We start from the raw sequence: 15,373 nt of genomic DNA, 5'->3' as shown, positions 1-15,373 counted from the left end.
TTCTGCTTTACTCAAGGTTCCTAAGAGCACAGTGGCCTCCATAATCCTTAAATGGAAGATGTTTGGGACCACCAGAAGTCTTTCTAGACCTGGCCGTCCAGCCAAACCGAGCTATCGTGGGAGAAGAGCATTGGTGAGAGAGGTAAAGAAGAACCACAAGATCACTGTGATTGAGCTCCAGAGATGCAGTAGGAAGATGGGAGAAAGTTCAACAAAGTCAACTATTACTGCAGCCCTCCACCAGTCGGGCCTTTATGGCAGAGTGGCCCGATGGAAGCCTCTACTCAGTGCAAGACACATGAAAGCCCACATGGAGTTTGCTCAAAAGCACATGAAGGACTTCCAGACTATGAGAAATAAGATTATCTGGTTTGATGAGACGAAGATAGAACTTTTTGGTGATAATTCTAAGCGGTATGTGTGGAGAAAACCAGGCACTGCACATCACCTGCCCAACACAATCCCAACAGTGAAACATGTTGGTGGCAGCATCATGCTATGGGGTTGTTTTTCAACTGCAGGGACAGGAAGACTGGTTGCAATTGAAGGAAACATGAATGCGGCCAAGTACAGAGATATCCTCGATGAAAACCTCTTCCAGAGTGCTGTGGACTTCAGGCTTTGCCGAAGGTTCACCTTCCAACAAGACGATGTCCCTAAGCACACAGCTAAAATAACAAAGGGGTGGCTTCAGAACAACTCTGTGACCATTCTTAACTGGCCCAGCCAGATCCCTGACCTTAATCCAATTGATCATCTCTGGAGAGACCTGAAAATGGCTGTCCATCAACTTTCACCATCCAACCTGACGGAACTGGAGAGGATCTGCAAGGAAGAATGGCAGAGGATCCCCAAATCCAGGTGTGAAAAACTTGTTGCATCATTCCCAAGAAGACTCATGGCTGTATTAGCTCAAAAGGGTGCTTCTACTCAATACTAATCAAAGGGTCTGAATACGTACGACCATGTGATATTTCAGTTTTTCTTTTATAACAAATTTGCAAAAATTTCTACATTTCTGTTTTTTTTCAGTCAAGATGGGGTGCAGACTGTACTTTAATGAGAAAAAAATTAACTTTTTAGAATTTACCAAATGGCTGCAATGAAACAAAAAGTGAAAAATTTAAAGGGGTCTGAATACTTTCCGTACCCACTGTACTGTTGTATAGAGAAGAAATTAAGTTTTTTTTTTCATTGTACATAGAGCTTAGTATTATTTTATTGGCACAGTATATTTTTGTACATTATAGCATATATGACACGATTTGCTAATGGTTTAGCACTCATTGCCATATACATTATACATTTCAGTATAATAACACTATTTTCTGACCTTTGTAAGATTTAAATATTTTCATTAGATAATTGATTTCCTCATTAATCTTGTCTTCTATGATTCTTGTCCCCATACCAAAATCACGTAATGTAGAAAGAGTAAACCGTCGCATGGCTTTCCAGCTATGTCCACTAGAGAAGATAACACCTGAGAAATAGACATAATAAATCATTTTTCAACCTTTCAAAATCCTTTCCTTGTAGAAAATGATATTGCATTGATTGGGCTTGAGGGACATAGATGGAGATATTCAGTTAGAGGAAAATTAACTCTGCAACAACATGAAAAATTTTGGCCTGATGAAACCATTGTTACCTAACAACAGTCAGTGGTCATGAAGTCATAAAGATGGGAGAGATCTAGCGAACAGGGCATTTTAACAACATTTTCTCACAATTTTACCATTTAGTCCACTGACTGAATTTGGGCAATCAAATAGAGTTTATTAAACTAACATTGACCAATCAATGCCTTTTCAAACCTGGTCATTAAAGGGTAAACACCATACTATCTCTCAGATGTACATTTAAAAAAAAAAACTTTCGACATGTCATGGTCATATATCAGGAGTTATTGATTGGCAGAGATCTGGGTTTTGGGGCTCCCAAGGCTGTTGGAACAAAGGGGCAGAACTCAGTAGAATGTTGAGCCTCTATGGCTTTTGCACAGCGCTCAGTCTCGTAGAAAGTCTACAGGTCAAACATTGAGCTCATCTCTCCAGATTCCAGCCGATATGGCAAGTTGAACGGCTCTATCCATGAAACCCAGTGATCACTTATCAAAACACCCAAAATGTCATAGCATTTATGCTGTCTGAATACTAGACATTTTCTTTTGTGCTTCTTTGTATTTTCTTTTGAATATTTTAGCCTTGTTTCACTTAAAGAAACTCTCTGGGGGAAAAAATGTAAGACTATGGTATATATGCCCAGATCGGGGCTAGATGAGGCATTGCATGACATCGGGATTTGCACTTTGACAGCTTTGCTTAGTCTTGTGCCATTACAATATCCATAGTCCATATACTTATACTTATGAGGAAATATGGACACATCAGGGGTCAAACCCCACTCAGGAGCACCAATTCTGGTAGACTTTAGTCATACATGTAGTATATCAGAATGATTGCTATGTAATACTACATTTTCAGAAGGAAATTCCTTCCTCATTGTAGCTCCACAAAATGAGGGACCAAAATTCAGCTGAAAGAGGTTTTTCGGTCATAACTGCTGAAAACCCCGTTTGGTCCATCTCTCCTTATGATTAATTTGTACAACCAGATACATAAAAAAGGGTTAATCACAGAACATATAAATGTTACCATAGCCTTTTGAAAAATCCATGAAAACAGGTGAATTCGGTCTGTCGGTGAACACGTCTGCCTGGTTCACAAGAGCTTCTTTCACAATGTCATATCCAGATAATACAACTATCTCCTGGGCTCCAATCTTTATTCTGTAGACTGGACCATATGTCTTCGCGAGCTGCAAAACAGATGACATTATAAGGGCGCAGTCAGATGGACTGGCCGGCGGCTCTCCTGACCCAAGTGTAACAGCATGTATTTCTATGCAGCTTTTACACTCGGGTCATGAGAGCCATCAGCCAGTCCTTGCACTGCGATACGATCGTCATACATTTTATATGGCCGCCTGACTGCGCCCTAAGAGTATAAATCTCCCTACTACTCAGTACATACAATGTGTTTCTCAATCTGCAATTTACCTCTGCTTCCTATTCCTGAAAGGGAGAACTCTAAAACAAGTCTGTGCATTGTGGAGTGGCAGTCAATTATGTAGCAGACAGAATTGCCACCACTTCAGTGCATGTAGCTTCAAGTACATACAACCAACAGTAGGTCGGAGTTTATTCAACATGAGTGTTTTTGACATTTTTTTTAAACTTTTCTAACTTTTCTGGGCATATCGAAGGCAAGGTTACTGCTACTTCATGAAAGTAGTAGTCACCTAAAGTTAGTTGCTAAGCTGTAAACTACAACAATCACCCTAGGAACAAGGATTTCTCTGCTTCTTCTAATACACAAGAACCTCAATCCCATCACAATAATTTTAATTTGAAAAAGGACTGGGCTTAAAAATTAATAACAGCATAAACCTTTTTTAATACAACTGAAAGTCTTGGCTACCAATACAAAACCTGCAACACGGACCCAAATTAACGTATGCCAGCTATGACTCTGATAGAAGACACAGTAAAGGGACTGCACTCCTAAAGGCACTTTGAGATGCTTCAAAAATGATTTATTGACAGTAGTTCATATTTTTTGGTTACAGAATTACATAACGTTTTGAATGAACATACTTCATCAGATACTTAGGCTAGGTTTACCGCATATAGGTCAAGGGGATCCAGGGAGCGAGCCTTGATACAGCTGAATCCTGGTTATCCCTGTTTGGGGGAATCCCACCAGCAACCTGAATTCCCTTTGACCTATATGCAGTGAATATAGCCTATATGTCTGTTGAAGGTTTTTCACCCGAAACGTTACTTAATACTGGACTTCAATGAATATGAAATACTGTTAATAAATCCTATTTGAAGCATCTCCAAGTACCTTTAGGTATGCATTTCCTTCACTCTGCCTACTATTGGCATACAGGAGCTCAATGTTTAGCTCCAGAGGGACCAGCAGTCTTCTCAAGCTAATGCTAGTTCGCTGGGTGTGCCATCTACCTGTTTGATTAGTTATGACTCTGATAACTGTGTATCTGGTAGAGAAGAATAAATGTGTGACCTGGCCTATATGTCATCTTAGATGCTACTTTTCTCTTATTACTGACCTTGGTTAGTTTCATAATGCTGGAGTAGTGCTAGTTAGAAGGTATTTTGACCCTACATGAATATGAAAATTAGATCTGATTCTGTTTACAGGTCTACTTTACAATGCACCACTAAACCTTAAGATGTCTTAAGAAGTGATACTGGAGATATTTATGAGACGACTGATCAGCATTATGTTCTTGCAAGATGGCCAATAAAGTAATTTGTCTTAAGCCATGTCAATCAATTGCTTTATAATCTATGTAGTAAAATCGCTGTGAAGTTATCCTCAGCCTTCCAGATGATGAAAAATTAATGATTTTCAGATCTTACCTCTTGAAATGATAAGTAAGGTTTTTGAACATTCAACATAGAAATATTTCCAATAATTGGCCATGGATTTGGACCAGGAGGATAATTCGGGTGAACACGTTCCTTCTGTTTATACATAACGGCTGCTAAAAAAATACATATTATAATGGACAAAAGAACTGTGACTGGATCGAGGGGCAACATGTCTTCAGAAGAACCTGTGGTGGAGAAATAAGACTCTTTCATTCCAATGTAATGTGTATAGCTGATGGCATGTATCTTCCTAACCTCAGATGAACACAGGATTTGGTAGGATTGCAGATTCAGAAATCTCTCATTCCACCTCATTCTACACAATTGGTGACTTAAAAGGGTTTTCCCACGAAGAAAAGTTGATTTTAATCAATAGTTCTTGGAATATTAATAAGTTCCACAATTGGATGTGTCTAAATAAAATGTTCCTTTGCTGAGATAATCTTATAAATGTGCCCCTGCTGTGAACTGTGGAATGGCTGTGTCTGACTGTACAGGGACATGGTCTGATCATACCAAAGATCCTGGGCAGGGGGGGAAGCAAAAGAGTATACAGACAGGACAGCACGGGATCACAGCTGATTCTTTGTGTGAGATAAAAAATTTCCCTGCATGTTTTTAAACAATGTTTTACCTCAAAGAAAGAATCAGCTGTGATCCCCTGCTGTAATGTCTGTATACTCTTTTGCTTCCTCCCCTGCCCAGGAGATGTGGTATGATCAGACCATGTTCCGTTCACAGTGAGACACAACCATTACACAGCCATTGACATTTTCAGGGTTGCTTTAATAAAGACCATGCTCAGTCATCTCTACTTATATTCTCCCATAAATGGGAAAATGCTTTTACAATGTATCTAAGTATAAGAATAACATAAACATAAAATATTACAGACTACAGCTTTCTAGATAATCTATCATAGTTACTTTGTAAATTTGCAATATATTTTACTTTAATTTTAAATGAATTATACTTTCATATTATTATATGAATTTATAATTACTTTTTTGAACCGTATAAAATTATTTTTAAATGTTATTAAAACCAGTTGAAGAACTTAATTGCTTACCAGGCAATACAGAGGATACAGCTGGTTGCCTTTTCTCTCTTCAACCTGTCTGTAATGTATTATCACAAAGCCTTATATACAGCAGCAAACAGTGAGAAAATATTTAAACCCTGAGCTGACGTCACCTGGTGAAATCTAACTCGAGAAGATCTAGAAACATTGCAAAACTTTTCCTTTCAATAACCCATCCAGTAATAAAATGTTATATCACCCCATTATTAATACATTTCTTGTAGACCAGCAGCAATACAATAGTAAAATTAGTGATATACAGACATATTGCTTTGGAAGTTATAGTTATAGAGTGTTTATTTTTAATTGTGAAGTTTACATATAGATATTGTCCAATAAAAAATTGCATCAAAACAGACATTGCATTAGTTATATTGTACTGATCGTAAATGACCTCGATCAGTGACCTTTCTATCTGGAAACTTGTTTTCTTGTTTGGTGCAACCTCGGGACATCTTCCTCTACCACCAGTTGTGTTGAACCCGAGATACTACTTGTTTTATATTGCAGAGCTGCAATGACAATTCTGTTGGTTGTTAAAAGAAAGAAGTTTAGAAAGCGAAAGTCAGCAAGTTTGTAAAAAAAACAACAACCTCATATCAAATAAATAGTATAAAAAATTAAAGGAGCCCATGTTCTTGACAAAAAAAATGTTAAGAATATCTCACAATTCCTAGGTCTCTACACTTACCTTTTCTACATGAAGCCAAATTGCTCAACAAGCTGCAATACACATCACAACCATTAGGTGGCCACATAGATATGCATGGGGCAGCACGTTGGATCAGTAGTTAACCAGCAGGGGCAGCAAGGTGGCTCAGTGGTTAGCACTGTAGCTTTGCAGCACTGGGGTACTGGGTTAAAATCCCACCATCTCTGCAAGGAGATTGTATGTTCTCCCCATGTTTATGTGGGTTTCCTCTTGGTTTCCCTGTTTCTACCCACACTCCAAAGACATACTGATAGGGAATGTAGATTGTGAGCCCCAATGGGCACAGTGATGATCATGTCTGCAAAGCGCTACAGAATGTGATAGTACTATATGAGCAATACATAATAATAAAAAATAGTATGCTATAGACATCTCCTGATAGAGTATCGCAAAATTATTTCTCATTTTCAAAACTAGTCATCTCATGGCATGCATCTCAGATTATGTAGTTATATCAGGTTTTGTTTTAGATATCTCAGATGTGTCCTTAAGGCCCCCATACACTTTGGATGAAAATCAGCAGAACCCACCTGATTTCAACTGGTCGGCCAACAAATTGATGCCAATGAGTTTCCATTTCTTCCCGAATCAGTCGAGCCATGTATATGGTGTAGTTGGGAATGATAACGGTTTGTTTTGCCAGCAGCTATCTGACATGATCAATTAGTGTAACAGGCTTCCATGAGAGGTGGTGAGATCTCCGTCAATGGAAGTCTTCAAAGAAAGGCTGGATAGACACCCGTCTGAGATGGTCTAGTATCTAAGTTGGACATGATGACCCTAGAGGTCCCTTCTAACTCTAACATTCTATGATTCTATATATTGACAGCTTAACTGCCATTTTTACAGAACAATCCTAGTGGAAATTGTTAGATGGCAAAACTTCCTCACTTTGTATTGAAGCTAGAATTTAAGGGGTTGAAAATGGTCTCTGATCTGCAGGAAGGTTATTATAGTGCAGGAGGAGCTGATTATGTTGATAGATATTTTTGTGGGAAAAATTTCAGAAAAACTTGCATTTTTATTAATAGAAGTAGCTCTTGTTTGTATGCATGAGTCCAATGGGCGGTCCTACTCAGTGTTTGACTGTTGACTGTGCATGCAGAGATAGCTGTCAATCATTGAGTAGGATCACCTACTGGATTCTGTAGTTTTCAGGATGCTTTGCCACAAAAGATGGTCATCCTGCCGTCCTTTACGTGATCCCATTATGCTGTTCCATTTCCTATTCATATTTTTTTCAATACTCGAAGAGATGTGTCCATGTTATCCTCATATAAAACTAACTCTATGAACACGATTGAAAGTATACGTAGAATGATACATTTTAAGAAATCTGTTTACGCAGGGTGATGCGCAAAAATCCAAAATAACTAAGCAAATGGTTTTATTTTCTGATTATCTGTTAGATTCAATCCGTTCATAGAAATGCTGAAAATAAATGGAAGAGAAGAAGAAAAGGCTACATAGGGTGAGTATGTCTAACAAAAATAAGTAAATGGAAAAGAGAGTAAAAGCCACTCAGGGAGCGGTGCTGTCACCTTCTCTTTTCACGTTGTAGACTGCAGATTTTCAGTATAAATCTGATTTTTGCCATCTCCAAAAATTCTGGGATGACTCCGTGGTAGTCAGATGTATTAGGAGGGGCCAAGGTGAAGAGGAATATAGAAGGGTGGTGTCGGATTTAGTGGATTGGTACCAGGCTAACTATTTACAACTAAACATAAAGAAAACTAAGGAGCTAGTGGTGAAATATAGCAGGAGAAAGATGGACTGTTCACCTGTCACTATTGCTGGTCAGGAAGTGGAGCAGGTGGAGAGTTACAAATATTTGGGGGTCCACTTGGAAATTAAACTTGATTGGAGGTGCCATACGGAGAGGATATACAAGAAGGGTATGAGAAAATTGTACTTCCTATGGAAAATAAGGTCATTTAATGTATGTAGCAAAATGTTAGAAATGTTCTACCAGTCCGTAGTGGCAAGTGCCATCTTTTTCGCAATCATATGCTGGGAAATTAGTGTGCGGGTGTCTGATACTAATAAGTTAGATAAGCTTATCAAAAGGCAAGCTCGGCTGTTGGCCGCCTCTATTTATGGAGGCCCTTTTGGGCTCAATTTTCTAAATATATATTTTGTCTCCTATGAATGTATTTGTTGTGTTTATTTTAACTGAAATGTTATAAAGATTAATAGTTTTAATTATTTGTGGCTGTTTAGTTTCCAGTAGCCTTGGTATATTTGACAATCTGATATATTTTCATATCTTATGTCTGTAAACTTGCAAGATCAGATAAGCCAAATGATTGGAAACTGGTTTATCCATTAGGTTTTTGTTAATGGAGAAAGTATTAAATTGTAATAACCCCAAATTTAATAAATTAAAGAATAAACAAAGTTGATAAAAAAATATGAAAGAGAACAAACGCAAATGTTTCAAAAAGCAAGATTCACAATTGATGCCTTTTAAATATTTATGTTTTTAGAATGATATCTTATTTATTTTTATTTGTTTATTTGTTGTATTTTGGGTTGTTAGAAATATACCCTTGCACTTTAAAAACGTGGATTAATAGAAAAGTAGCACCTTTCAATAGGGTTTCTATTTTTGGGCTTATCTGCCCTCGGTCTATTTTATTAGATCTGATGCGGAGAAATGCAAGCGTGTGGTGCATCTGAGCGACATGCAAGAAATGTTTGCTATTCCTATCAGCAAGCAATATTTTGTTACAGATATGTGCTCCATTATCACTAAATTTACTAAACAAAATAAAAGTTGCAAATTTTAGCGCACACTTCCCATGCTCATTTTGTGTAATGCACTTTCTACGTATATGGTCAGATTATGGACATCTAATGTGGTTGTTATGGTTATAAACTCGCTTACACTCCACATTTCAAGAACTCAGTTTAACTCATATCTAGTGTTGAGCCACCCCCGTAGTGTTCGAGTTCGGTTCGGTTCGTCGAACACCCGTGTGTTCGCCGAACTGTTCGTCGAACTGTTCGTCGAACACCTTCGAACACCGTTAAAACCAATGGCAGGCAAACAAAAACACATAGAAACACATAGAAAACACCTTCAAAGGTGTCCAAAAGCTGACAAACTGCTCAGAAGACATAACTAACACATGGAAAAGTGACAAGTACATATAGTCATGCGAAAATAAAAGAGGTGGAGGAGTAAAAGGAGGGGGAGACACAGATATAGGCATGTCATGCCCTTCTAAAATCCAAAAAGTGAGAAGCCGACACGGCCAGTCCGCTCCTGCCCGTGCCACCTCCGTGTCGCCGGGTTTGTGCCAGAGCCGCGGTGAACCCTGACGGCCAGCCCCCCTCTCCCAATACTGGTGCCTGTCCGCTGGTGGGTCGAGCGAGCCCCCCTGTGGTGGAGGCAGCTCTAAGCTTTTTAATTTAAATTGTCTCTCTAATTTGAATGAATACACTTTAAATCCATTTACAAGGATCTATTGGAGGGCAAGTCTCATGCCAGCAGCCGCGGTAATTCCAGCTCCAGTAGCGTCCACTAAAGCTGCTGCAGTTAAAAAGCTTTTATAAGGATCGAGCTCGGCTGTCCACCGCAAGGCATCCTACTGCCAGTCCCAGCCCCTATGCCTTGGGGTGCCTCCTGATGCTCTTCACTAATTATCCCATGGTCCCGAAGCATTTCCTTTGAAAAAATTAAGTGTCTAAACTACAGGTGGTGTAGCTTGCTTAACAGCCGGGATAATCCGCTGACTAGCAGACACTGCTACTAGGCACAAAGTATTTCCTGGGCTAGATGCAGTTAAAAATTTGTAATTAGATACTCTCATTGGATGCTGAGAAAGCATTCCATAGAGTCTCCTGGCACGCCATATATGATTCTCTTAAAGAGCTTGGGTTAGGGGTCTAGGGGACCCTTTTATAGCCAAAATCACGGCCCTGTATCGCAATACGTCACCTAGGCTGAAGATAAATGGAACTGTAGCACCCTGAGGGCTCGGTTGCTACAGACGTATTGCACCTCACCCAGAGGTGTGATATCTCACTCTCAGGTAAGGATGGAGTGTGGATCAGGACCCGACACCTGCATGCATTACACCACATTGCCGTGGGGCAGGGCGACCAATATGCCCCTGAGATGGGCACGACAGTCCCTGTCCCTGGCTGGAGTGGGGGGAGGGAACACTGAGGAAGGGGAACCCTGTAGTGCAGGAGCAGGGAGGAAGCAGTTCCTGGGTGCATTGAGAAGGGAGTATAAAAGGTGGGCACCATCTTAGTTCAGTGCAGAGAAGTCTGAGCAGAAGTGGCAGGGAGCAGGGGCTCTGCATGAGCTCTGCTCCAGAGGCGGGCCTAGTAACAGAGGCCCAGGCCTGCAAGAGGGAGAAGGAAGGAAGAGGAGCGGAGAAGGCTCCAGGAACGAGGAATGAAGGGATCCTAGGGGTGCGGACGGGCGAGTCGCCACCGCACGCCCGAATCCACCTGCGTGGAGGGGTCAGGCCAAAGGGGGAGACCGGTCCCCGAACTAGTGGAGGCAGGAAACGACCCTCAGCTAGAAACCGGAGGCTCTGACATTTTATGTGGCGCAGCCCCTTGCTCCACCCGCTAGGAAGGCACCACATAGGGTCAGGGAAACTGGCGCCAAGTTTACCAAGAGGAGGCCCGAGGCAGCCGGACAGAAGTGTTGGTAAGAAAGGCCAGACAAAGGACACACAAAGGGGGTCCTGTGAAGCGCTCCAAAGTTATCTGGGAGTTATCTGAGCCCCTCACCTGGTGAGCACAGTACGACGTGGGCAGCCGTTACCTGCAGACGTGGTCTGGATAATAAGAACTGTCAGTAAAGGCCCTGAACTGCATCACTGACTCCGTGTCGTTACTGCTGCTGCCCTGCACCATCAACCCCATCCTCCGCATACACTGCTCTGAGGCTATACTCCTCCCGTGGGGAGTTATGCTATGCTCTGCTGCACCCACAACACCAGCCTTAGCGGTCTGCCCTGTAGCGGCGGTTCACTCTGACCGCAATCCACGGGTGGCGTAGTCGGACATTTAAACATCAAAACCACATAAATAGTTCCGCCACTGGTTTGACCGCCCTGAGCCACGGAACCGGATCGCCGCCACGAAGACTACAACCACCAGCATCCACCAAAAAGGGTCCGGCTCCGGGTGTCCCAAGGCCCAGGGGGTGCGTCAGAACATTTTCATCACCTTTCACAATCACCAATGGGACAAGGCAGGGATGTCCTCTGTCCCCTCTCTTATACATCCTAGTGACGGAGCACCTGCTCTCATCAATTCGCCATAACCCCAATATTAGGTGGATTGAGGTGGGAGGCACCGAGTACAAGTGCTCTCTATTTGCTGATGATGTCCTAGTATATATCACTCAATCACATATATCCATCCCTGCTGTTATGGCTGAAATAGATCACTTTGTTACATGGTAAAATTTTAAAATCAATGCAGCGAAGTCTGAGGCCCTCGATGTCTCCCTCCCTAAATCCATATAGGATTCCATCCAGTCCAACTTTCCCTTTGCCTGGCCCTCACAGGGTATCAAATACTTAGGAATTCCTATTCATAGAGACCTCTCCCATCTATGTTATCTTAATTTTGGGCCCTTTATTGAACAATTCCATACAGACCACGGTTGGCAAGTTAGAACTGTAAGATTCACTACGTGAACCACTGGTGTTTTGTGGAAAAGCACATGTACACCGCGTTCCAAATTATTATGCAAAAAGTGTTTAGGAGTGATAAGGGAAGAATTTGTTTGTTTGTCAGTTAAACTCATTGATGGTGATGTGTGTCAGGGCTCTTTATATCACTGTAAGCAATTGCAGACACCTGTGCTAATTAGTTTGGCAGGTGTGTCCAATGAAAGGCAAGACTACTTAAGAAGGCTCTCTCACATTATTAAGCAGCCTACATTTTCTGCCAAAATGGGAAAGAAAAAGGATGTGTCGGCTGCTGAGAAGCAACAAATTGTGGAGTGTTTAGGTCAAGGCATGACTACAATCAACATTGTGTGATGATCAGGATGAAGTGTCTTGGCAATCAAGAAGTATGTAGCTGATTCACAGTACACACGTGTGCGTGCTGATAAGGGCAAATTGAGGACTCTTTCCTACAGGCAATTACGTCAGGTTGAAAGAGCAGCGGCAAAAATGCCTTGTCATAGCAGCAGACAAGTTTTTGAAGCTGCTTGTGCCTCCAACGTCCCCCGAACAACAAGATGCAGGGTCCTTCAGAGGTTTGCAGCTGTGCATACACCATCCTGTCGACCTCCTCTATCCACTTCACACAAGCAGAAACGGCTCCAGTGGGCCAAACATTACATGAAGACTGATTTCAAAACTGTTTTGTTCACGGATGAGTGCCGTGCAGCGCTCGATGGTCCAGATGAATGGAGTGGAGGATGGCTGGTTGATGGACACCCCACGCAAACACGGCTACAGCGCCAACAAGGAGGAGGTGGAGTAATGTTTTGGGCTGGAATCATGGGGAGAGAGATTGTCGGCCCCTTTAGGATCCCTGAAGGCGCTAAAGATGAACTCCATAATGTATGTGGATTTTCTCAAACAGCACTTCCTGCCATGGTTCAAGAAGAAGAACCGTGTATTTCACAGCAAGATCATTTTTCTGCATGATAATGCACCATCTCATGCTGCACATAAAACATCTGCATCTCTGGCTGATATGGGCATAAAAGGGGACAAACTTATGGTGTGACCCCCATGCTCCCCTGACCTCTACCCCATTCAGAACCTTTGGAGCATCATTAAAAGGAGTGTCTATGATGGCGGGAGGCAGTTCACATCTAAGCAACAGCTCTGGGAGGGTATTCTGTCCTCATGCAAAACAATTGAAGCAGAAACCATCCAAAACCTGACAAATTCAATGGACGAGAGAGTTCAGAAGCTCCTTTCGAACAAGGGGTCCTATGTGAAAATGTAACATCACCTAGAATAAAGTTTTGAGTTGAAAACTGTTTGATTTCAGTTTCTAACAACCTGCTAATGCTTATAATTTCAAAAATGACCATTTTTTTGGTCTTTATTAAAATGAAAAGGTTGATCGAAAAGTTTGGGGGATCTAAGAGTGTGGCAACCCAGTAGTCATGATTACTTCGAATTCTGACAATATGAGGGTCATGCTGCAGGTAGTGCAGCAAGAAGGCACTTATGTGTCTTGCGCATCTCGGAGCCCCAAAATTATTTTCCGGGCTAGATGCAGCTAAAAATTATTTTTAATTTTAAATCTGGTGAAGCTTATTATAGATGGCCTAATAGGATCAGTGCTGCACACTGCTACAAAGCCCAAATTATTTTCCAGTCAAGATACAGATAAACATGATTAGTAATTTGAAAGCTTAAAACGGTTGGTAGGGTGATTTTAACCAATCATCAAGCTTTTACTCTCCCCAGGATGACACAGGGGTAGAAAAGTCGTTTCGGATCCATGATTTGTTCATCTTTATGAACGTGAGTCTGTCTACATTATCAGTGGAGAGCCGCGTGCGCTTATCTGTCAGCACACCACCAGCAGCGCTGAACACACGTTCAGACAGAACGCTGGCTGCGGGGCATGACAAGATCTCCAAGGCGTAAGTGGCTAGCTCCGGCCATTTATCCAGATTGGAAGCCCAAAAAGAGCAAGGGTCCAGTGACACAGTCGTGGCTTCAATGTTTACTTGGAGATACTCCTGTACCATCGTCTCTAGGCGTTGACTATGTGTCAGACTTCTTGTCTCCTGTGGCCTTGCAAAGGATGGGCTAAAAAAGTGGTGAAATGATTCCGCAAAATTGATGTTACCAGCAGATACTGTGGTTCTGTTACGGTTTGAGTGCTGAACACTTGACGGTCCCACGGTTGGCAAGTTGGAACTGTGAGATTCACTACGTGCACCACTGGTATTTTGTGGAAAAGCACATGTAAGATTCTGCAACAGTCTCTGCTGATACTCCTGCATGCATGCATCCCTTTCTATGGCAGGAATAATTTCTGCAAATTTACTTTTGTACCGGGGATCTAACAGTGTGGCAACCCAGTAGTCAGGATTATTTCTAATTCTCACAATTCGAGGGTCATGTTGCAGGTAGTGCAGCAAGAAGGCACTCATGTGTGTTGCGCATCCAGGAGCACCAAGTCCCTGTTGTGTTGGTGGCGAGGTAACAATCATGCTTGCTTCCTCTGTCCTCTCCCCCCAACCTCGCACAACAGAAATGTGATCAAGGTCTCCCTCATCTGATGAGTCTTCCATCAGTTCGTCCTCCACTTCTTCCTGGGCTCCTGCACCTTCCTCACTAGTTTGGCTGCTACCATGCGCCCTGGTAAAATCATCTCCCCCACCCTCACATGCCTGCCGCCTTGGTGCTGCCGACCGTCTGGACCTTGCAGATGTTAGCCCTTCCGCATACAACTCCTCCTCCTCTACTTCCTCCACCTCCTCTTGTGCCACCACCTGACTCCGAATTCTGTTTAACATGTGCTCCAGCATGTAAATCACCGGAATAGTCATGCTGATAATGGCATCGTCAGCACTAAACATCTTCGTCGCCATTTCAAAACTGTGCAGAAGGGTGCATAGGTCCCTGATCTGAGACCACTCCTCCAGCGTGATTTGCCCCACCTCTGAATCTCGTTGGCCCAGGCTATACGTCAGAACGTATTGCACCAGGGCTTGTCGGTGCTGCCACAGTCGCTGCAACATGTGCAGAGTTGAATTCCACCGGGTAGGCACATCGCATTTTAGCCGGTGAAGTGGCAGGCCCAACGACTTCTGTAGAGATGTAAGTCGCTGAGCTGCGGGATGCGAACGGCGGAAGTGAGCACACAGCGACCGTGCCCTCTGCAGAAGGCCATCTAGTCTGGGATAGTGGGCTAAAAATTGCTGGACAACCAGGTTCAACACGTGAGCCATACAAGGCACGTGTGTGACATTGCCCCGGCGAAGGGCCGCACCCAGGTTTGCAGCATTGTCGCACACGGCCTTCCCTGGTTTCAGGTCCAGTGGAGACAACCATTCATGAAATTGGTTCTCCAGAGCTGACCACAACTCCTCAGCTGTGTGACTCACATTTCCCAGACATTTCAATGTAAAAACCGCCTGATGACGTTGAGCCCTACTGCC

At 42.4% G+C, this 15,373-nt stretch overlaps 1 pseudogene; it reads right to left on the bottom strand.

Moving 5' to 3' along the window:
* The window catches only part of LOC141258835 (cytochrome P450 2K6-like), a 158,154-nt pseudogene that overhangs the window by 32,163 nt on the left and 110,618 nt on the right, over nucleotides 1–15,373 (bottom strand).

This window comes from Phyllobates terribilis, unplaced genomic scaffold, assembly GCF_046119375.1.
Source record: "Phyllobates terribilis strain yellow unplaced genomic scaffold, ASM4611937v1 Scaffold_3__8_contigs__length_932513732, whole genome shotgun sequence".
Lineage (NCBI taxonomy): Eukaryota > Metazoa > Chordata > Amphibia > Anura > Dendrobatidae > Phyllobates > Phyllobates terribilis.
Note: the sequence above shows the minus strand (reverse complement) of the source record. Positions and strands in the feature narration are given on the sequence as shown.